The 23,993-nt window shown below is 43.2% G+C and overlaps 1 pseudogene across 1 annotated transcript; it reads right to left on the bottom strand.

The window, feature by feature from the left end:
* LOC310824096 (cytochrome P450 3A27-like) lies at positions 1-22,836 on the bottom strand (annotated as a pseudogene). The gene is made up of 4 exons: positions 22,758-22,836; positions 3,273-3,433; positions 418-633; positions 1-214 (listed from the first exon to the last, which is right to left on the bottom strand). The product of its transcript is annotated as a cytochrome P450 3A27-like (transcript).
* Between the last annotated feature and the right edge of the window lie 1,157 nt (positions 22,837-23,993).

Below are 23,993 nucleotides of genomic sequence, written 5' to 3'. Positions count from 1 at the left end.
TCATAGGTACAAAATTATATTTACAATCATTGTATCATTATTTTGTCTCACCTCTGTCTCTTTGCAGACGGTGAAGTTGAACCTCTGTAGAATCTCCACCATCGCCAGTTTCAACAATACCAGAGCGAATCGCATCCCGATACAGTTCCGTGGGCCCAACCCGAACGGCATGTAGGTGTATGGGTCGATGCTCTCCTTGTTCTCCTTACTGAACCTACACACGGAGAGTTCAGAGGAGGAGGGGTTAAAGAACATATCAATTAAATCACAGTAATATGATGGTTATACATGGTTGAAGAAACCTGTTTGTGTTTGGTCGTCGCATTTAGGTTTGTTTTATGGTTGTTTGTGGAACACTGCTCTTATCGTTGCTGTTGTGATTGATATTGTGGTTGTGGTTAAGATGTGGCCCATTACCTCTCTGGTTTGAACTCCTCTGGGTCTTCCCACACATCGGGGTCACGGTGCAAGGTCCAGATGGGTATCATGACAACCATACCCTTGGGGATGGTGATGCCGCTGATCTCAACAGATTTCTTGGCGACTCTTTCAAGTCGATGGGGTACAACCTGAGAGACTCGTTGATCACGATGTCTAGATAGTCTGCGTCAGAGCCTCGTACTGGAGAGGAGCCTGCACAGGGATATTACACTCACATGAGCACTAGTGATTGGTCGTTCACGTAGCCGTAGCCCAGAACTAACTCTTTTTCGTCGCAAATCTGAAGAGCTGTTAGTTTTTTGTGTTCTTTTTTTGGGAAATGAACACAGTACTGTACTTATTCTAATCTGCATAGCCTAATTTCATGACACCAATGATAGATGTACACAAGGATCAATCAGAAGTCAAAATGCCACTAAACTGCACTGCTTTTAGTGGATTGACTGCTTGGAATACTGAATGTGCTATAGTCTATTATTTCCTATCACAGTCGACAGACTACAAGAAAACTGTCAGGTGGTTCAAATGTGAATAACTTGGTATCCATTCCATTAACTGTGGCCGGGCAGCACCGAACAGCCCAGAGAACATTACCATGGTGCTTTTGAATATTAGGTCCCTATCTGGCAAAACCTTTATTGATCTTATCTCAGAGCGAAAGCTGCACTGTAATGTTTTTATCTGAAACCTGGCTAAACATGAATGCATGTCAGTCTATTAGAAGTGGGGAAAAAATATATTTTCACTCTATTATTTATCTAGCCATGTCGCTGAGCAGATGAGAATTTCATGATGAATATGAATATGAATAGTACACCATCAACAGCTTCCTTCTGTGATAATGATTTAGTAACCAGCTTCAACACCAAACTAAGGGCAACTATCGACTCTGTAGCACCAGTCAAACTGAAAAAGGCTGTGGCCAAATTTAAAAGAATTTGCAGAAAGTCTCAGCTGACAAAAACTGCAGGTCCACCTTGATATTCTTCGAGAGCATCTTTCTGCTTTTAATAAGGCAATAAAAAAACGCCAAGACGGGATCATTTCTCAAAATTGATAATGAATCATAACAACTCAAACAGTGCTCTTTTCAACGATTGACAGCCTTATAAATCCCGCCCACAAGACACCTGGTGATCTGCTCTCCACCTACAAATGTGAGGAATTTGCAACATACTTCTGAGATAAGAGAACCAATATTAGGTGAGGAGGATCACTCAGGCAAGACCTGAAGATGTGTTTGATGACTTGTTACCCCACCTTCCACCACATGGAAGCACTATGAACTCTTTTGCAGTGGTCATACAGAAATGCTCAGCAAAGTGGGGGTCTGTTCATCTGCACCTAAAACTACCATGGTGAAACCCCTCCTGAAGAAAAGTAACTTAGACACTTCAGTCCTTAGCGATTTTAGGCCAATCTCCAACCTTCCCTTTTTAAGCAAAAAAATAATAATTCTTGAAAAAAAGGTGTTCAAACTGTTAAATAATCTCCTTATTCCCAACTGTACCTTTGACATGTTCCAATCTGGCTTTTGTGCCGATCATAGCACTGAGATAGCACTATGTTGTTAAGTTATTAACTAGGTTCTTAATGACCTTAGAATTAATTAATTAATGCTGATGCCAAAATGCTCTTTGTCCTTGTCCTGGTCAAACTGTCTGCACACTTAAAGACACTACTTACAGTAACACTAAGCACCAGGCAAAAAAACAAGGTGTTACCATTGACTCAGATCTTAATTTTGAAACCCATATCAAGAATGTGACTAAAACACATTTGTATCACTTAAAGAAGAGTAAGTAAGTTTGCCAGAAATCTGCCATCGTGGAGAAATTCTGTCTGAAGTTGTCCAAACAACAACATCCTCCCTAATAATAATATATCCCCCCGAAATGAACTTGCAGTGTTGGACATTAGCTGTTGTGTTTCTGCATGCACACACGATTGGGAGAGGCAGCCACCAGAGAAAAGTCAGTCTACTCCCCTAGAACACCCCTGGCACTCACAACATGTTTATATGCAAACCGAATGTCAGGTAGGACACTGCATTTTAAAAAGCGTGTTTTCCGAACCAAAACAGCGTTCGTAAATGAAATATTTATTCATAAGGGATTTATTATAAGGGATCTTGTTCCCTGATCGCTACCGATTAAAGATAGTCATTACAACCGTTAGGAAGCTTTTATAAAGCTTGAATATTACATGGACCTTTACAGAACACAGCTGTAAAGGTGCAACCTTTCCTCTCCCAGGCTGACACTGAGAGACGAATGCATGCTTGTATTACTAGCAGCCTTGATTACTGTAACACTCTCCTGTCTGGTCGACCAAAGAAAGCTCTTGGCAAATGATACAAAATGCAGCAGCACGAGTCAGATGGAGAGCACATATCACACAAGTCTCTGCACTGATTACCTGTTAGTTTTATAATTTATTTTAAGATAATTGTATTAGTTTAGAAATCACTCTATGGTCATGCACACCACTGCATGTCAGACATGCTTTTAAGGTATATACCCTGTAGATCCCTCAGGTCCTCAGGTACTGGCCTTTTAACTATTCTGAAGATTCCAACAACACCTATCTACTTCCTGTTTCAAATGAATAATACTGGGCAGAAGTCTGCACAGGGATGCTACAGACACATTAGCACACTGCAAAATACTGTCACCTATCTAACCATCTGTAGGAGTCTGCAGTGCACAGCAGTTACACACTCATCAGTACCCTCTAAAACACTGTCACTATCATGTCACTATCACACTGTCACTGTCACTATCACCTGTTCCACATGAATAGTACTATATAGGAGTCTGCAGAGCGGTTACCTTGTTGGGAAACACAGTGTCTATCTCCTCCTGCAGCTTGGTCATGATGTGAGGGTTGGTTGCCAGATTGTAGGCCAGGAAGGACAGAGAGCTACTGGTGGTCTCATAGCCAGCAAAGATGAACATCATTGCCTGGGACAAGATCTCATGGTCACTCAATCCTATGATGATGGGAGAAATGGGGTGGTAGGTGTGTTTGTAGGTATAGGTGTTTGAGGCAGGTACTGTATGTGTGTGTGTTAGATGCTAGTATACAGTGTGTGTGTGTGTGTGTGTGTGTGTGTGTGTGTGTGTGTGTGTGTGTGTGTGTGTGTGTGTGTGTGTGTGTGTGTGTGTGTTTAAGGCAGGCACCTTTACTCTGCTCCTCTCCCTTTGAGTTGCTGTCTTTCTGCGAGTCTATCATCAGCTGCAGGAAATCTACCCGACTCTGGAAGCAGGCTTACGTCAGATCAAAATCACATGAGAACTACCAGATGCTACCAAATCTCTACAATTGTATTACACAATACTGGCTGAAGATCGTATATTTGATCAGTTATATTTACATACCTTCCTGGTGCTAGCCACGCGATTGGACTTGATCTTCTGAAAGACAGCGTAGAAGAAATCTGTGACTGAGGCAGGGAATAGGGATACCTCCATGTTTGCCATAACAGGACCCATGAAGGGGAAGAATGCTGGACGGACAGGAAATGCCACAGTTACAAACAGGAACAGGAAATACCATGATACGTGACTCCAATCCTATTCAATGCACAGCCCTGTCCAGAAACAACTCCTAGGCTCTATCCCTAGACACTTCTGTATCCAATCCACTCAGATCTCCAAGTGTCCAGCATTTAGGAACTAGAGGTTGGTTCTGGACAGGGCCCATGTGTTTGTCAAATGAGTAGAGCGCAAACCATTGGCAGTGGGGTTTATGTCAGTCTAATCAATGAAATCAATAGCTTCATTTATTAAGCACAAAATGACTGAAAGCTATATGGGGGCAGTTGTACCGACTGTGAGGAACAGTGGGCTGAAGATGTCAAACTTGAGCATTTTCTTGATGTTGGTCACAAAGGGGTAGGAGGGGTTGTGGAGGGAGTCGATGTCAACACTGAATGAAGTGCTGACGACCACATCCATACTGTATGGTCCAAAGAACCTGGAACACAACCACACAATCTCTGACCACCAGAACCACAACCACAAAATTAAAGGGGGAGTTCACTGAAATGACAAATTCACCTTATCGTCTCGGAGATAAATACTCACTCTTTTAGTTCAATGGGCTCATCGTTATCGGTCGTCTTCTTCAGATTGCTGACCAAATTACCAGAGTGCTGCTTCATGATCCCGAACATCTGAGTTGGGAAGGATACATGGAAAAATATCATGATTGATACATGGATTAATATGTGCAAAACATGGGTTAATATCATGTTTGAAACAGGAATTATTTAAATGTTTATATAGCCTGAGAATATACATTCATACAGGATACATTATGTATATAGTCAAGGAATAAGTGACTCCAAAGATGAACTATTATTCTATACTCTGTCATCTGACCATTGAACTTATCGAAGATAAGATCAAATATACTTTATTGTCCCGGATGAAAATTTGTCTTGGATTAATTAATTAAAGTTGCTGCTTCACACAACAACAAACAACAATGAATACACACTATACACATAGTACAAATCACACACACACTCTCTCACACACACACACACACACACACACACACACACACACACACACACACACACACACACGCGTCAGAGTTGTTAGTCATTCATTTATTTGTGTTGTATAAAGGAATGAATGAAAGAAGGAGAGGAGAGATGGGACTGTACCTCTTTGATCCGCCCACTGGTGAAGGAGGGAGACAGGACACTGCGGATCCGTCTCCATGCATCATCCTCAGCGATAAACACGGCGTCATACAGAGGCCCGTTGAGATAGAAATTCTAGAAAAATAATAATTATTATATACTGCAAGATTAACCTAATATTAATAATGCTATAATAACAATGATATTATCTATTTAAGGAGCCCTTATGTTTTTTTCCCCATACAACAACTTCAATTTAGCGTATTACCCTCCTGTTAGTGAAAAGGGAGTAGCATTCCTTGATGAGGATGGTTTTGATCATGGCTGTGTCCATGATACACAGGATGGGCTGACGGCCATCATAGATCCTACAGACCAGCAAAAACAAAGATAGTTAGATATACACTCACAGAGCACTTTATGAGGAACACTATACTAATACTGGGTAGGGCCTCCCTTTGCTCTCAAAACAGCCTAAATTCTTCATGGCATTGATTCCACAAGATGTTGGAAACATTCCTTTGAGATTCTAGTCCATGATGACATGATTGCATTACTCAATTCCTGCAGATTTTTCAGGTTCACTTTCAAGATGTGAATCTCCTGTTCTACCACATCCCAAAGGTGTTCTATTGGATTCAGATCCTGGGAAGGCCACTGAAGAACACTGAACTCATTGTCATGTTCATGAAACCAGTTTAAGATGACTTTTGCTTTGTGACATGGTGCATTATCATGCTGGCAGTAGCCATTAGAAGATGGGTCAATTGTGGCCATGAAGGGATGCACATGGTCAGCAACAATACTTAAATAGGCTGTGGCATTCAAGCAAATATACCGTGGATAGTGACAGACAGACCCATCACAGATCCTGCACTCTTAGAAAAAAAGTGCTACCTAGAACCAAAAAGGGTTCTTCTTCCACTGTCCCTTTGAAGAAACCTTTTGGGTTCCATGTAGAACCCTTTCCACAAAACGTTATACAGTACCGTGCGTAAGTAATGGGACAGTGAAGCATTTTTTCTTCTTTTTGGATTTGAAATAAAAACTTTTTTATTTTTCCCCAACGCGGGAGAATGATGCCCGTGATGGGCCTAACCCAAAACTCAAAGAATATCTCGCTGTCCCTCTCCTTAAATATCATTCCCAACAAAGGACAAGGTGTGAGATACATTACAATAGCAAAGCAATTGACAAATGGTGAAAGCTGAAAAATCTGAAACATAGTCAAAACCTTAGGCTTGCCAAAATCAAGCACTGATGAGCTCAGCAATCGCAAATGGCTGAGGCTTTACTGCAAGATGCAAACCACTAGTTATCCTTAAAAAGGATAGTCAGGTTAGAGTTTGCTAAGAAGTACCTAAAAAGCCTGCAGAGGTGTGGAAAAAAGTCTTGTGGACAGATAAGGTGAATATTATCAGAGTGATTGCTAGAGGAAAGTTTGGAGAAAAAAGGATCTGCCCAAGGTTTACAGCATACCATCTCATCTGTGAAACATGGTGGAGGGGATGCTATGGTTTGGGCATGTATAGCTGCCACTAGAACTTGCTAACTTATCATAATTGATGATGTTACTGCTGACAGCAGCAGCAGAATGTATTCTGAAGTGTACAGAAACATCTTGTCTGGTCGAGTAAAAGCAATGCTTCCAAATTCATTGGATGGCGCTTCATCAAACAGTAAGACAATGACCCAAAACATACTGCCATTGGAGCTAGGGAGATTTTCAGGGCGAAAAAGTGGAAAGTTCTTGACTGGCCATGTCAATCTTTGGATTTAAATCCTATTGAACATGCATTTCATTTTCTGATGGTAAGATTATGGGCAAAAAGACCTCAAAAACTGAAGATGGCTGGCCTGGCAGAATATCACCAGAAAAAATACCCAGCACCTGGTGGGGTCAATGGGTCCCAGACGGTTTGCATACAAAGTAGTGTCGACCAAATACTAAATATGAGTGCATAATTTCGACCATGTATACCAATACTAGACAAAAGAAAAGAAAATAATCTAGCAAAAGCAAACTATGTTCTGACAGGGTTTGACTCATCTAATACGACATCAGATCTGGATAGGTTCCTTGATTTCCTCTGAAAGGTGACATAGGCATGAAAACATGTACACAACATCAAGAAGAAACCATTGATTAAAGCCAAATCAATTGATAGAGGCATGGCAGAAAATGTGTGTTGTCTCTTTAAAAGAAATGTTAAAAATCTCTTTGTTTTCCCTGAATGAAACAAAGCACAGGTGTTTAAAAGGCCAGCCCCACCCCTGATTACAATGATCCACACGTGGAGACAGCCAAAGCAACATAGATCAATAAGACATCGCACATGTCACACCAGAATGTGTGTTGGCAAGAGTGTGCCCTTATAGCCAGGATCCACTCACCACCTCTCTGGTCACATCTCCCTGATGTTGGTTATGAAGAACTTTATGAATGTAGTTAAATGTATTTAATATTAATTATTGCCTTGGTTTATACTCGCTTCGGAATTGTAGGACTTTTGTACGAGCAAAGTGCTGAATATCTTCTCATAGATACACTGTGCTTAGCATGTACTGCTGAAGATTATGTTAATATTATGTTAAGATTTAAGTAGTCTCGTTCCCAGACACTTCTGCCCAAATGCCCAAAAGGTCTGTTGGACCAATGCGTTAAACTTCATTGGCCTTCATTAAGCCAAGAGCAAGAGCGTCAAAAATGGGGACGGGGCATAGCCATGGGCTTTACCTCGCATCAATCATCTTCCACAGCACATTCCACACATTTCTGATAAAAAGCTACACCTTGCAGCCGTGTGATTAGCTGAAATCAAATAATAACAAATACTTTAATCAGTAACCACCCTACGGCCAGGTTTGAGTCGTCGTTATTCCAGACTTATATGCGCTGTGAGCAATAGCCTGGGGACGAGGTTAACATTTAGGTAACCTGCGAATAACCTCATGCACTAGAAAATAAAACAAACTTAATTGCTCCATGGCCTGTTAATTTCCATGCTCATCTTTGATGTCAAGTTTTTAGGTTGTTTTTTTTATCAGAGGGATATTTGGCTACTTTCAAGTGCCATAATTGCCAATTAAAAATGGGTAGCCTTTTAAAAGGGGCAATCCTTCATATATCCCACAATTCAACACCAATCTGTTCTCTGGAAAAATTAATAAAACATGAAAATATTGGGTTTATGCCTTAACCATTTTTTGTAAATTTGGGGCTAGACACTTCACCCATTTTCATCACATTTACATTTACATTTTTGACATTTAGTAGATGTTTTTATCCAAAGCAACTTACAACAAGTACATTTGTCTCAAGTAAGTGAATCATCTATACATCAGTCATCATAAGTGTGGGGGGACATGCAGCGTTCGGCCTGTAGAGGGAGCTACAGGACCGTGGCCGGGGTTGTGTCGGCGAGACTTTTGTTGCACACCTGCTGCGAATTAAGTCTCGTCGGCGAATGTTTAAGATGTGTGTGCTTCTGCCATTTCGGTAGCTAGGCTGGAAACGGCGAGAAAGGCGAGGAGAGCGGACAGTGGAGAGAGAGAGACGCTCTGACGAGGCTGGAAAGCCAACGAACTCTGATTGAACGATTACTGACTGTATGAATAAACGGGACCTTTCCCTCACTACACCGCTGCGTCTGCCTCTGTGTACACGGACACCACTACATTTGGCGCCCAACCTGGGACACAGAGGGAAGGCGGAATGGAGGCGCTAGCAGCGGCGATGTCGAGGATAGCGCTTGTCCTCGAGCAGCAGACGGCCCTGCAGCAGACCCAGCAGGCAACGCTGGAGGAGTTAACGGCGGCGAGGATCACGGACAGCGCCCTCCTCCAGGACTTCACCAGGGTCGGCGGGCCGGCGCCGGGGACCGGAGCGGCACCAGGTCCCCCCAAGGTCCAGTACCACCGCCCCCAGAACCTCAAGACCGCCGTGGGACTGGCTGAGGACCATCTCTCCCTCCCACCGCGGGGGCCACAACGACCAACCCCGGCCCCGCGGCAAGGGGGGGGGGGGCGACGCCCAGGAGGAACCGAGGGAGCGGAAGGAGAGAGGCCGGCGCCCGCCCCAAGGTCGAGATGGCAGGGGCGCACCTATCCAGAACCGACCCCGGCCCCACAGGGAGCACCTCGAGCGACAGGGGGGGTGTGTTGGCGGTGCGGACGGCCGGGCCACGTGCAGGCCGAGTGTCAGGCGATGGACGTGGGACAGGTCGTCCGCATCGGCGACATACCGGGCCCTCCCCCCGGACCAGGAGCGGCGTATCGTATTCCGGTAAGGATACAACATGATACGCACCAGGCATTCTTGGATTCGGGCTGCATGCAGTCCATGATCCAGGAGCGCCTGGTTCGGCCGGGGGCATTGTTGAAGGCATCGAGGGTGCGGGTGAGGTGTGTGCATGGGGACATTCACGAATATCCGGTGGTTGCTATCGAAATTCATTTTGAGGGGAAAAACCATAGTGTACAGGCGGCGGTTAGCCCACGCCTCACGCATCCCCTGATTCTAGGCGTGGATTGGGAGGGGTTTCCTCAAGCGGTAAAGAGGGCTACCGGGATGCGTGCACGACAGCTAGGGAGGTGTGTGGCGTGTAATGTGCTCTGTGCCGAGGCGGCGCCTCGCGACACTGCCGGGGAGCCGGAGCCGGCGGGGGCGCCTCACCCCGAGACTTCCCCGCCGAACTATCCGCTGCTAGGCGACTTCCCCCTCGAGCAGTCTCGTGACGAGACCCTAAGATCAGCCTTTGACCAAGTGATAGCAATTGATGGTACTTTGATACGGCCAGACACGGTGCGCGCCTACCCCTATTTCGCGATTATCAGCGACAGGTTATATCGAGTAAGTCGTGACTCACATAGTCAGGAGGAAGTAACCCAGTTGTTGGTTCCCCGCAGCCGCTGCGAAATGGTCTTCCAGGCGGCTCATTTCAACCCCATGGCGGGCCATCTAGGGTATGACAAAACACTGCACCGTATAATGGCTCGATTTTATTGGCCGGGGATTCGGGCAGAGGTCCGTAGGTGGTGCGCTTCCTGTCGGGAATGTCAGTTAGTAAATCCCCCGGCCATTCCACGGGCCCCCTTGCGGCCCTTACCATTGGTCGAGAACCCGTTCGACCGCATTGCGATGGATATTATCGGGCCATTTGACCGGAGCACACAGGGTTATCGATTTGTGTTGGTCTTGATAGATTACGCCACCCGATACCCCGAGGCAATACCTCTGCGCAATATCTCTGCCAGGAGTGTAGCGCAAGCATTGTTTCAAGTCATCTCCCGCGTGGGAATCCCGAAAGAGATTCTCACCGATCAGGGCACTAATTTGATGTCACGCACCCTCAAAGAACTGTATGGCTTGTTGAACATCAAGGCGATTCGAACCAGTGTTTACCACCCGGCCACTGACGGCCTTTGTGAGCGGTTCAATCGGACCTTGAAGTCAATGATCCGGAAGTTTGTCCACGAGGATAGTCGGAATTGGCATAAATGGCTAGATCCCCTGTTGTTTGCGGTGCGGGAAGTTCCCCAAGCTTCCACCGGGTTTTCCCCGTTTGAATTACTCTACGGGCGTAAGCCCCGGGGTGTCCTAGACCTGCTTAAAGAAAATTGGGAGGAAGGGTCTAGCGACAGTAAGAGTGAGATCCAGTACGTCCTCGACTTGCGCACAAAGCTCCACGCCCTAGGGGCTATCTCACGTGAGCATTTGCTGCAAGCCCAGGAGTGTCAGAAACGCCTGTATGACAGGGGGTCTACCCTACGAGAGTTTACACCGGGAGACAAGGTGCTCGTACTGTTACCCACCTCCAGCACGAAATTACTCGCGAAGTGGCAAGGGCCGTTTGTGGTCACACGTCGCATGGGGGACGTGGATTATGAGGTTGTACGCTCGGACCGGGGGGATAGCTTGCAGGTGTATCACGTCAATCTCCTAAAAAAATTGAACGACGTGGTCACGGTTGCTCTGGCTACGGTAATTCCGGAGAGAGAGGAGTTCGGTCCGGAAGTCCCAAAATCGAAAGTTAGCACTCCGGTCGATATTGATAACCATCTCTCTGCTAGCCAGGCCGCGGACGTTGCAGATTTGCAGCTTAAGTTCGCTGACGTGTTCTCTCCCCTGCCCGGTCGGACTACGCTCATCGACCACCATATAGAAACGCAGCCGGGTTTAACGGTGCGCACGCGTCCCTATAGGTTGCCGGTGCACAAACGAAACGTTGTGTGCACGGAGTTGGAAGCTATGCTGGAGCTGGGTGTGGTCGAGGAGTCCCGCAGTGATTGGTGTAGCCCCATCGTGCTTGTCAACAAGCCAGATGGGGCTATACGGTTCTGTGTGGATTATAGACGGGTTAATAATCCAAGTTCGATGCATATCCGATGCCCCGGGTCGACGAGCTCTTGGACCGGCTTGGTACGGCCAGGTACTTCACGACATTGGATTGCACGAAGGGATACTGGCAGATTCCACTCTCGCCGGTGTCCCGGGAGAAAACGGCATTCTCCACTCCGCTCGGGTTATTCCAGTTCACCGTGCTCCCTTTCGGGTTGTTCGGAGCCCCAGCCACTTTTCAGCGCCTCATGGACCGTATTCTGCGGCCGCACGCCGCCTATGCTGCGGCCTACCTAGATGACATTGTCATTCACAGTGACACCTGGCCGCAGCATGTGCGGAGTGTGGCTGCTGTTCTGCGGTCCCTGAGGCAGGCGGGGCTGACGGCCAACCCGAAAAAGTGCGTGATCGGGCGGAGGGAGATCCGGTATCTGGGGTACCACTTGGGACGGGGGGAGGTGCGACCGCAGATTGAAAAGACTGCGGCCATCGCCGCCTCTCCCCGGCCCAAGACAAAGAAGGAGGTGAGGGCCCGGGATATTACCGCCAGTTCGTACCAGGGTTTTCAGAGCTGGCCAGTCCCTTGACGGACCTCACCCGGAAGGGTGCCCCGGATCCGGTCCAATGGTCGGGCCAGTGCCAGGGGTCGTTCGAGGCCCTTAAGGGGGCTCTTTGTGGAGAAACGGTCCTGTATGCGCCTGATTTTAACCTCCCTTTCTCCCTACAGACGAACGCGTCGGATAGAGGGCTGGGAGCAGTGCTGACCCAGCGCGTGGAGGGGGCCGACCGTGGAGAAGGAGTGCCTGGCCATCAAGTGGGCGGTCGGCACCCTCCGCTACTACCTGCTGGGTCGCGCCTTCACCCTCTACTCCGACCATGCCCCCCTCCAGTGGCTCCACCGCATGAAGGATGTAAACGCGAGGATCACCCGGTGGTACCTCGCGTTGCAGCCCTTCAACTTTTCCGTCGTGCACAGACCGGGGGCGCAGATGGTCGTGGCAGACTTCCTCTCCCGTGCAGGGGGGGGGGAGTAGGTCGTCGGCCGTCGGGTCCCCGGCCTGTGTCGGGCGGTGGGGGTATGTGGGGGGACATGCAGCGTTCGGCCTGTAGAGGGAGCTACAGGACCGTGGCCGGGGTTGTGTCGGCGAGACTTTTGTTGCACACCTGCTGCGAATTAAGTCTCGTCGGCGAATGTTTAAGATGTGTGTGCTTCTGCCATTTCGGTAGCTAGGCTGGAAACGGCGAGAAAGGCGAGGAGAGCGGACAGTGGAGAGAGAGAGACGCTCTGACGAGGCTGGAAAGCCAACGAACTCTGATTGAACGATTACTGACTGTATGAATAAACGGGACCTTTCCCTCACTACACTGCTGCGTCTGCCTCTGTGTACACGGACACCACTACAATAAGAAAAACAAAACTATGCTAGGACCAGGGGCCATTGGCAGTCACAATGCTTTTTAAAAATGCTTTACAGTAGAGGAACTGTACAGGTGGGTAGTGGAAGGTGAAGAGGTCTTTAGGAGGGACAGTCCAGATGTAGCCTGAAGAGATGGGTCTTCTATCTACGGCAGAAGATAGGTAGTGACTCTGCAGTCCTGACCGCACTGGGAAGCTCGTTCCACCACCGGGGCGCCAAGACAGTGAAAAGCCGTGACCAACGAGCGCGACCACTGCATCCTCTTAGAGGCGGCCAGCCGAGGTGGAAGAACGGAGTGGTCAGGCTGGGGTTTGACATACAGTATGTATTCACCGTCAAATGTTGTTCACTTTCCCAAACCCCTGCCTGTGTAAGTAATGAGACAACAATTTTTTTTTTGTTCTTTAAGCTCTATACTCCAAACGTTTGGATTTGAAATTAAACAATTACTACAAGGTTAAAGTAGAGATTTTTAGCTTTTATTTGATGGTATTTGTGTACACATTGGTTTCACCATTCAAAAATTACCTCACTTTTTATGCATAGTCCCCCTATTTCAGTGTACCCAAAAGTAATGGTACAGACTTATCAAATGTCCAAATGAAGCAGTCATGTTTAGTATTTAGTGGACAATCCACTAGTATTTAGTGGACAATAACTGCCTGAAGTCTGCAACCCACTAACCCTACCAGACGCTGAGCATCTTCTTTGGTGATGCTCTGCTAGGCCTGTACTGCAGCCATCTTCAGTTGTTGTTTGTTTTGAGGTCTTTTTGCCTAAATTCTTATCATTAGGGAAATGTAATGCATGTTCAATTGAATTTTAATCTGAAGATTGACTTGGCCAATCAAGATCTTTCCACTCGTTGCTATGGCAGTGTTTTGGCTATGGCATTGTTTTATTGTATGGTGTGGCGCCATCCAATGCATTTGGACGCATTTGCTTGCACTCAAGTAGACAAGATGTTTCTGTGCACTTCAGAATACATTCTGCTGCTGCCGTCAGCAGGTACAATCATCAATTAAGACAAGTTAACAAGTTCTAATGGCAACTATACATGCCCAAACCTAACACCCCCTGCACCATGTTTCACAGATGAGGTGGTATGCTGTAAATCTTGGGCAGATCCTTTTTTCCCCAAACTTAGGCAGACCTCTGCAGGCTTTTTAGGTACTTTTTTTAGCAAACTGTGACCATCATTTGATAACTAGTGGTTTTTGATGATAACTGTGTCTTCCTCTTAGTTATAAACAAACCAGAATTAAATGCATAGGTCTATGTATGGATGGATGGATGGATGTTCTCATTGGAACAGCTGGAAGACTTTCTCTGCATCCCCGAAAAAACACATGTATGCAAACACACACACACACACACACACACACACAAACACACACACACAGGCATGTTTAAGATATGCGTAGCCCATGTTTATTAGTTGACTTAGTTGTGGGGTTAGTTTAGATACAGCGCACGATGCAACAAGCAGGTACAATACACCTCAGCATTGCTATACCATCGTGCTACCACAGGGAACTGGTACCCGCATAGTTAGATATGGCACTGGTCCCACACTAGAGAGAACTGGCATGTTCTAGATCATTATACGAGGTAACTAGCTAGGAATTATGTCAAACTAGAAAGTGCTCAGTAGTCCTAGGGCTACAAACACAAGGTGGCCAACCCTCCTGCAAACAGGGTGCTAATATTTCTCAATATTAGCTTGTCAAAGCTAGCCAAGGTTCTCAGCTGTCCGGAAACAACAAGTAACTTAGTTAGCCGACTGTCCCAAGTGCTAGCTGTAGCCTACACATGTGACCTAGCAAGTTATAATAATAACCTGAGGAATTATTGTTGAGCTAGGGTTCAACAATAACAAAGAATTGAGAGCTCACAGGTTAGCCTGCTAGCTCAGAAGGTGAAAATCGTCGTTGAATGTCGAGCTGAACCGTAGGATTCTATCAGAGACAATCTAACGCCCCATGAGAATCATAGGCTGAGGTGTAGCCAACTACAACAATACTACTACAGTACACTTTTCTTTTTTTCTTTTTTTAAAAAACTTTTTATTATCATTTCCTTTTATAAATTGCAGTCATACAGTATGTCACAACAAATCTTTTTGATGGTACAGTAAGGTGCCGCGGGTAAGTCCACAGAAAGGTTAACAGTCCATGGATATCTTTCATCTTAACCAATATATATGTGAGGTATGATCATTATCTCAGCAATACCACATACATACAGTATAGATTACATTTGGTAAATTATAAGGTAATGTTCAACAACATTATCACCATTATCATCATCAACAATAACAATAACAACAACAATAATAATAACAATAACAACAATAATAATAACAGTAACAATAATCTTTAAAAAAATATATAATAATAATCTGCATTTCAATCATATCAAATGAAAATGTAGGGCAATGGATGACCATTTATTTAGGAATACATCTACTTTCAGTTGTAATAATGCTGTTGTATATTCCATGTTGTAAACGTTTTGGATTCTTTCCCTCCATTGTGTAATTGTTGGAGGGTGTGGCCTCAGCCAGGAGGCTGTGATTACCTTATTCGCTATTAAAAAGAGGATTCTCAGCAAGTATGTTTGACTGTTCTCTTCAAGATCAGTTGGCAGTACCCCTAGTATAAAGTGTAATGGTTTAAGAGGTAAATCTATATGGAGACATTTTTTTATTTCTTTTTGTACATTTTGCCAGTATTCTGATATCTTTGGGCAGTCCCAAAATATATGTGTGTGACCTCCCACCAAGTCACAACCCCTCCAGCAATGATCTGAGGTGTTGCTCCATTTTGATGTTATAAGTGGAGTTCTAAAGTATCTCATTTTCATTTTCCATCCAAATTCCTTCCAGTTTGGACTACTGGATATCCTATGTCCCTGTCTGCATGAAGTCTCCCATTGCTCATCTGGGATTATTGTGTTCATTTCTAGTTCCCATTTTTCTTTAATATCTAAGTTATCTTCTTTTAACTCTTCCTGCAATATCTTGTAAATATGTGATATGAACTTTGTCTTCACTATTCCTTTAGTTGTTGATATGAAGAGGTGTTCCAATTTTGTTGGTAAGGAACAGAGCTGTTCCCATTCTTTATGACTTTGTAGATAGTGTCTAATTTGTAAGTACCTAAAGAAGTCTTGGTTTGGTAAATCATATTCCTCTTTGAGCTGTTCAAATGATTTTAGGACTGCTCCGTCAAACAGCTGGTCCAAAACCACTAAACCCCTTTCCTTCCATTTTAGGAATCCCTTGTCCAGCCTAGATGGAGAGAACTCACAGTTGTTTGCTATCATTATAGGTCTGGAAATGGTCATGGGAAGTTGTAGTTTTTTCCTCAAGATTGACCATATTTTTAAGGTGTTCTTGCTCCATACATTAGCAATTTTCTTTTTCCCCCATATGTCTTGGTTTAAGAATGGTATTGAATCTAAAGGCAAATTTGGGCATTCACTCTGTTCCATTCCCACCCATATAGTGTCAGTGTCTTGGGATATCCAAGCAATCATTGATCTGAGTTGGGCTGCCCAATAATATTTTTTCAGGCTAGGTAAGTCCAGGCCTCCCCTGTCTTTTGGGCAGAGTAGTCTTTTAAATTTAAGTCTGGGTCGCTTGCTTTGCCAAATAAACTTGGACAGCCATTTATCCAATATAGTAAAGGTGGAAGCAGGAACATAGATAGGTAGTGATTGGAAGAGAAAAAGCAATCTTGGCAAAATCTTCATTCTTATCGTTTCTATTCTTGAGTGGTAGAATTTCCCATCTTGTAAGGTCCCCTTTTATGTGGCCCATCAATTTCCCATAGTTGGCTTTAAACAATTTTGATAGGTCAGTTGTTATAGTAATTCCCAAGTATCTAAATCCTTGAGACCAGTGGAAATCAAGCCTTCCTGACATTTGAATTGGCCATTGTCCAACTAACATCATTGCCTCTGATTTTGATTGGTTGATTTGATAACCAGAGAGTTCTCCATAATTCTTTATAGTGTCCATCAGTGCAGGGACCGAAAGGACTATCAGTAATATCCCACTGTAGACAAGTGTTTGTGTTGTGGAAGATGCTAGTTTAGCTTGTACTATTGGCTTTCATGGTGATTATGTAAACTTACCTTTAATTTCTTCATGTGAGACCATACTAGCATTATATAAGAACACATTGGGTATTCTTGGTTATGTTAGCTAAGAGAGGATACTATATTTCAATGTTAATACAACACATTGTAGCTATATGTCGCTATTTCTTTGTTAGATCATCTCTGTGATGTATGGCAAGGCAATGTGTGGATGTGAAACCATATCATTGATTATTGTTTCTCTTTCTCAGTTTCACTCTTTCTAAGTCAATAAACCTGAAGTCAGACTGACATTCTGTCTCCAGACTCTTGGGAGGTGTTTAGAGGTGTTCAGCTATGTATGAGGACAGAACAGGTTTGTTTCTTTCTTTGTCGCCACAGCCTACCTGAGTATTGCTGCTGACCATGTCCATCCCTTTATGACCACAGTGTACCCATCTTCTGATGGCTACTTCCAGCAGGATAACGTGCCATGTCACAAAGCTCAAATCATCTCAAACTGGTTTCTTGAACATGACAATGAGTGACACTGTACTCCAATGGCCTCCACAGCCACCAGATCTCAATTCAATCGAGCACCTTTGGGATGTGGTGAAACGGGAGATTCACATCATGGAGGTGCAGCCTACAAATCTGCAGCAACTGCGTGATGCTATCATGTCAATATGGACCAAAATCTCTGAGGAATGTTTCCAGCACCTTGTTGAATCTATGCCACAAAGAATTAAGGCAGTTCTGAAGGCAAAAGGGATTCCAACCCGGTACTAGCAAGGTGTACCTAATAAAGAGGCCGGTGAGTGTATGTGTGCGCTCTACAAACATTATAAACCATAACTTACTGCATGAATACTTTATTCAGGTATGGCCATTCAGAATAAATATGGCTTCAGCCACGCTGGTGACTTGGTTTTTGTTGTAGGCTTATTGTTTCACATTTTTTCTACTCAAGCTACTTTTTATACATATTTTTGCTGTTAGTCTCCTCTTACCTTTTGAATTCTCCTGACTGTTAATACACAGTTCATTTCAGCAAATTACCATTGTCCAGCTGTGGATAGACATCTGAGGAAGGAACATAAAGAGAGAGGTCCTGCTCAATGTAAATCAATCAACCAACCTATCAATGAATCTACAATCTAAACTGTTGAATCTATCAAAACAGTTTTCCATTAGCCCACCTTTGCATTGTGTTCGCTGTCTACTCTGCCAAGTGTGGCTGTTGGGTATTGAACTCGGGTCTGTTTACCCTTGGAAAAGACGGGAAAACTGTAGATAGATACAGAGGTAAGAAAGTGAACCAGATGAACAAAAAAGAAACACTAGAATTGTAACTCAAAATGATCAAAAAATCTCAAGTAAGTGTGATGGCACTTCTCTCCTGTTCACTAATTACCTTTTCACTGTGACTAAAGCTTTGTTCCCTTGTTTTCTCCACTCCCTTTATTACTTTCACCTCCTCTTCACAGTATATTAAAAAAAATGTCTCATTTCTATTTTTGGCATCTGTCCATTATTCTTCATCAGTCTGGGGAATCTCTTTCTTTTCATCATACGATATTTTGGTTGTTTTCTGGGTCTTTTAAAGCCATAGTCCACCCATTCAATCATTATTGTATGTTTTTCTTATTTTGGTTCAAGACTATGCATCTGTAACCTTTGATAAGCCTTCATCACTTTGTTACAGTACTTGGTTTGAGGTTACTTTTGATTGACGTTGGCATGAAATATAATGTGGGAAACATTGATTTCCGTTGATGGCAGTGAATGACAATGTCAGCCAGCGATGGCTGTAGCAAAGTAAAGAAGGCTTATTATAGGTTGTAGTCACTCCTGGCCCACACCACGACTAGACTATTTCCATTATTAGACCAAGATGAACGAAAGTTCATCCAAATGTTGTCAATCTCTTTAATAGCTGCCTTATACTCCACAGACAGTTTTTCCTCTCCATGTTTTTGTTTTCTTTCGCTAGTATCTTCCTCATCTGCCCATGTTTCATCAGTGTGGAGATCCGCTTTCTTCTCCTCATCCCCCTTTTGATATTTTTTCATGTCACCTGTTTGGACACTTTCACTGTCATGACTATGATGCTGGCTGGAAATCGAGTGCAGATGCTTCAAGAAAATGGAAAAACAGACAAAGTGGTACTGTTAAACAAAAAAACAACAACTATTTTATCAGAAAAAAGACTGATCATATGTATACTTTTTTTCGGCCTGATACATATGAAAGCATTCAAAGATATCTTACTTACTCATCTAACCTCTTCGCAAACAATGTTGCTGTGCTAACTGCTCAACTCTGACCTTCTAGAATATCGCAGAGCTGGCTTGGATTAGAAGAAGTTTATTTTTCCAGAAGGTACTTTTGTTTATGGTGTCAGGTGCATAAAGGCAATATTAATCAGACACATTTAAGCACATTAACATTGCATAAAGTAACGGTACATTACATCTCCAAAATACAGTACATAGTCAAACGCAGTACATTTACATCAACCCACTACAATAAAGTAGCTAAATAATAAAGAGTTTGACCTGCAACTCACTCTACGAGCACCATTGAACTGATGATCAGCTCAGAATGTGAATGAAAAATGTGTAGGTCTACATTCCATGCATTTGCCCAGTACCTTTTCTCTAATATTAGGTATGAAAATATGACTTTCAATGTAACAATTTACATCTCCAATAACAGCTTATTCCCTACAGTATTATAGTGAACTGCATGTGTAAAAGCAGTGTGCTATATGTGTAATGCCATTTAAAATTTTACCTACAGTAGGTTACCATGGTAGCCGGCGTCAAATGGTCACCACTTGTGTGATATCACTGTGTTACAACATTCTGTCATATTTGTTGTACTGTATCTCGCATCTCCTAGCAATAATAACCATGGCACCTCTGATGATGTCACTGTGACATCATGAAATGTAACAGTGGCACGCAGGTTCATTCCACGCTGAACATTTTAAATTACTATAGCCATGTATACAACCATGCACTAGGCTGGGCCTGCATCGGCCTTCAATAAAACCACCTCCAATGCCCTCAGTAATGCTGACATTTTAGTGGCAAACACATATTGATAGATCTTACCATAAGTCAGCCCAAAACAAATACACACCCTATCTACAACTATCTGTTAGCAAACACTTTTCCAGCTTTCTCTTTGTACTACCAATGTATTATATAGCAAACAAAATGTTCATGGAACACTCGTAAGTCTTTTTAGAGATATTTCTTTCAAAAAAGCATATTAACGCAAGTTGTTCAGAAACAATGATTACAAATTCCAGATTGCATCAAATCTAACAATGGTTAAATACATGCTTCTTACCAATTAATTGATTTATTAATGTTAATGCACACCAAGACACAACTTGAATATTTTCTGTGCACAATACTGTACAACTTAGCAGGACATTATATCATTTTGATAACAATCATTGCTTTTTCAGTGAAACATTTGGAACATTTGGTCAATGGTCAGTCTTTCTCCAACTACCTGACTACCAGAATGTTCACATACCCAAGACTCTATCCCTATGGCATTGTTTGTGACATCATATCATTGTGACATCACATCAAACTGTACTTGTGCCTGTAAAGATGCAGTTTGGGTATTTTCTCTGTAGTTACTGTAACTGTATTAATCCAAGGGCTGAGATTGGTGGAACTCACATTGCAGTATTTATGCAAAAGCTCTTTTATTACATTAGCAAATTAAATCCAAAAGTAGTTTGGGGTACTGTAGAAACCATTTACCACTGCCATAAGACCACCTCACAGGTTGATGATTTCAGTTCTCATAATTTGTACAAGTGATATATACACCAAGGAAATACACCACTCGTAAAATATACCACTTGTCCTGATTTAGTGCTATCTCAAACCTAGACGTGTTGATCCTTTGATTGCTTTTGATTGAATTAGTAGGATAGAGAGGGTGAATAGTGTCTTTTTGGTTTTGTTTTCAAATTCATGCATATTACCCTAACCCCAAAAACAAGAGAAATACATGTTGCTCACCATTAATTACTTATGGAAATTCACACCAAAGACAACATTTTTATAACAATTAAGGCCTTTTGACTGAAATGTTTGTAAAATGTTGTACAGAGGACTTACCAATGCTGAGTCTTTCTCCATCTACCTGATGCCCGGGAAGTTCACATACCCAATACTACCCTATGGCAACCCATGTATGATGTCATCGTATGGAACATCACATAATTGTGATATCATATCAAGCTGTAACACATGTGTTTGAGCCTATGGAGTTGTGTTGTGTAGATTGTCTCTCTAATTAGTAATGTAAGGGCTGCATTTGATGGATGTGTGTTCAAAGTAGCTCTTTTTCACATGTTATAATAAAATCAATGACATAATCAAAACAAAGTTTTCAGGTATAGTAAAAACAAACTTCCACTGTCATTAGACTGCCCTCAAGTATATGATTCCAGTTCTCAGAATGAGCCATGAGTCAGGAAATGTGGTGTTTTACAAACAGTTTTAACCATCATTTGCGATGCTTTTTTCTTTTCTTTTTTTAAATGACGGCAACAAAATCTGCGATGGCCCTACATCCAGTTACATTTTTGAAGTCCCTCTGTATCAGAAGAGGTTTTATGCTCTCATCTTTAAACCCAGATGAACATGTATTTTAATCTGAACTGTCCTAGACTATTAAATATAACGTAGATGTTTCACTTTAAATGGTGACTGACTACGACTTGAGTTTGTTTTGTGTGAATCTCAACTCTCAAGACCATTATTGACCAACTCAATGACACTGAATCACCTTCATGATCACATTACTGGACACATGTAGGCCAACTGCTCATTTTAAAATCTAAAATAATCTTTGTCATGATGGCCATTTAGGATGGAACGGGACTCGCCAATAAGAAACCAACTCCAGACTTGATGAGGGGAGAGGAGGAGGGTGAGACTTGAGTGCAGGGGAGAGGAAGAGGAGGAGGAGGGTGAGACTTGACTGGGTAAGGGGAGAGGAGGAGGAGGAGGGTGAGAAGAGAGGAGGAGGGTGAGACTTGACTAGGTGAGGGGAGAGGAGGAGGAGGGTGAGACTTGACTAAGTTATGTGCAATTCTCCAGGGGAAGGAGAAGGACTGGAGAGGAGGGGAAGCCCAACGGGCCTGCCGAGCCAGAGAAGAGCCACTCCAACAGCAGCACGCTGTCCGACTGGCAGGACAACATTATCTTCGTCAACAAGTTCTTCCACCAGGTACAGATGTGCAGAAGTACCATGGGCTCAAGTTGTTATCGTTTAATGTTGTCTAAAAATATGAAGAGTAACGTTTTTAGACGTTTTAGAAGAGTTACCAGATTAAACAAATGAAACAAACCTACAATTCACATGTCGTATTTTCACTGTAGAAAGATATGATATGACAGAAATATGTTAGCATTACCGTACGTTTAATGCTCATTTGATTTCCTCACGGTCACCACTTGCTTTTGAATGTAGTATTGATCTGAATGACCCTATGAGATGAGTTCTATTGGACTGTCCTCTAGTGGACGGACTGTATCACTCCATCGAAGACACATTCTTAGAAATTTGACTCCAACACACTCATTCTCAGGATGAAAATAGAGATCATGTGTGTGTGCAGTCAGGAGAAGGAGAGGAACAACCTCCTGGAATTATATTATATAATTATAATTATATAATAATTATAATTCTAATGTATTATCATAATACATTATAATACATAACGTATATTCTAGTAAATCTCCTGATGTCTCTATCTTCCCCCTGCAGGCCTTCCTGTTGCCGTCCTGCGAGGCATCAGCGACCCGCAAGGTGATCAAGGTGTACAGGAAGTTGATCTTGCAGGAGCAGCCCACCTTCATAATGGAGCCGGAGAAGAGCAGCTAGGACGAGGTGGAGGAGACCCAGAGCAGCTGCTCACCACGGAGATGGACAGCACGCATGTACAGGTGAGGACCGAACACACGCCACACACCACACACACACACACAGATGATGTTGTCTCAAACATGCACTTACTTAGGGTTAGCACTGCCTATATAAATAGATAATAACAAGTATATATATATATATATATGCTGGGGACATGTAATAAATTAGTAATAAGCATAGTGAAAAGACAATTATACATAAAAGGAGGTAAAACCCCCATAATAAAGTGGGCATGCGTAAGTGCTGTGATATATTAACAAACATTTTAGAAAAAGGTAGACGGTAATAAGTGCTGATGACCTACAATTCGAGAAAATCACACACTATATATACATACATATGTAAACCACACACAGAGACAAATAAATATGAAAGTGCTGAAGTATAATACATGCTGTAGTATAATAAATACAAATATATATATATATATATATATATATAATATATATACATTCAACAAACACTTTATTAGCAACACCTGTACACATTCTCATGGTGGAGGTGGTGTAATGGTGTGGGGAATGTTTTTTTGGCACACTTTGGGCCTGTTAATACCAATCAATCATATTGCTTGAATGCCACAGCCTATTTGAGTATTGTTGCTGACCATGTGCATGCCTTCATGGCCACAATTTACCCATCTTCTAATGGCTACTTCCAGCATGCTAATGCACCATGTCGCAAAGCAAAAGTCGTCTAAAACTGGTTTCAGAAACATAACAATGAGTTCTGTGTTCTTCAGTGGCCTTCCCAGCCACCAGATCTGAATCAAATAGAACACCTTTGGGATGTGGTAGAATGGGAGATTCACAGCTTGGAAGTGCACCTGAAAAATCTACAGCAATCGCGTGATGCAATCATGTCATCATGGACCAGAATGTCAAAGAAATGTTATAAACATCTTGTGGAATCAATGCCACAAAGAATTTAGGCTGTTTTCAGAGCAAAGGGAGGCCCTACCGAGTATAGTATAGTGTTCCTAATAACGTGCTCAGTGAGTGTGTATATACAGTGCGGGAAAATAAGTATTCAACACATCAACAAATGTTTAATTCAACATATTTCCATTGCAGCCATTCACATGAAA

Source organism: Argentina silus, assembly GCF_951799395.1.
Source record: "Argentina silus genome assembly, chromosome: Y".
Classification (NCBI taxonomy): domain Eukaryota; kingdom Metazoa; phylum Chordata; class Actinopteri; order Argentiniformes; family Argentinidae; genus Argentina; species Argentina silus.
This window is presented reverse-complemented; position numbering and strand designations above follow the sequence as displayed.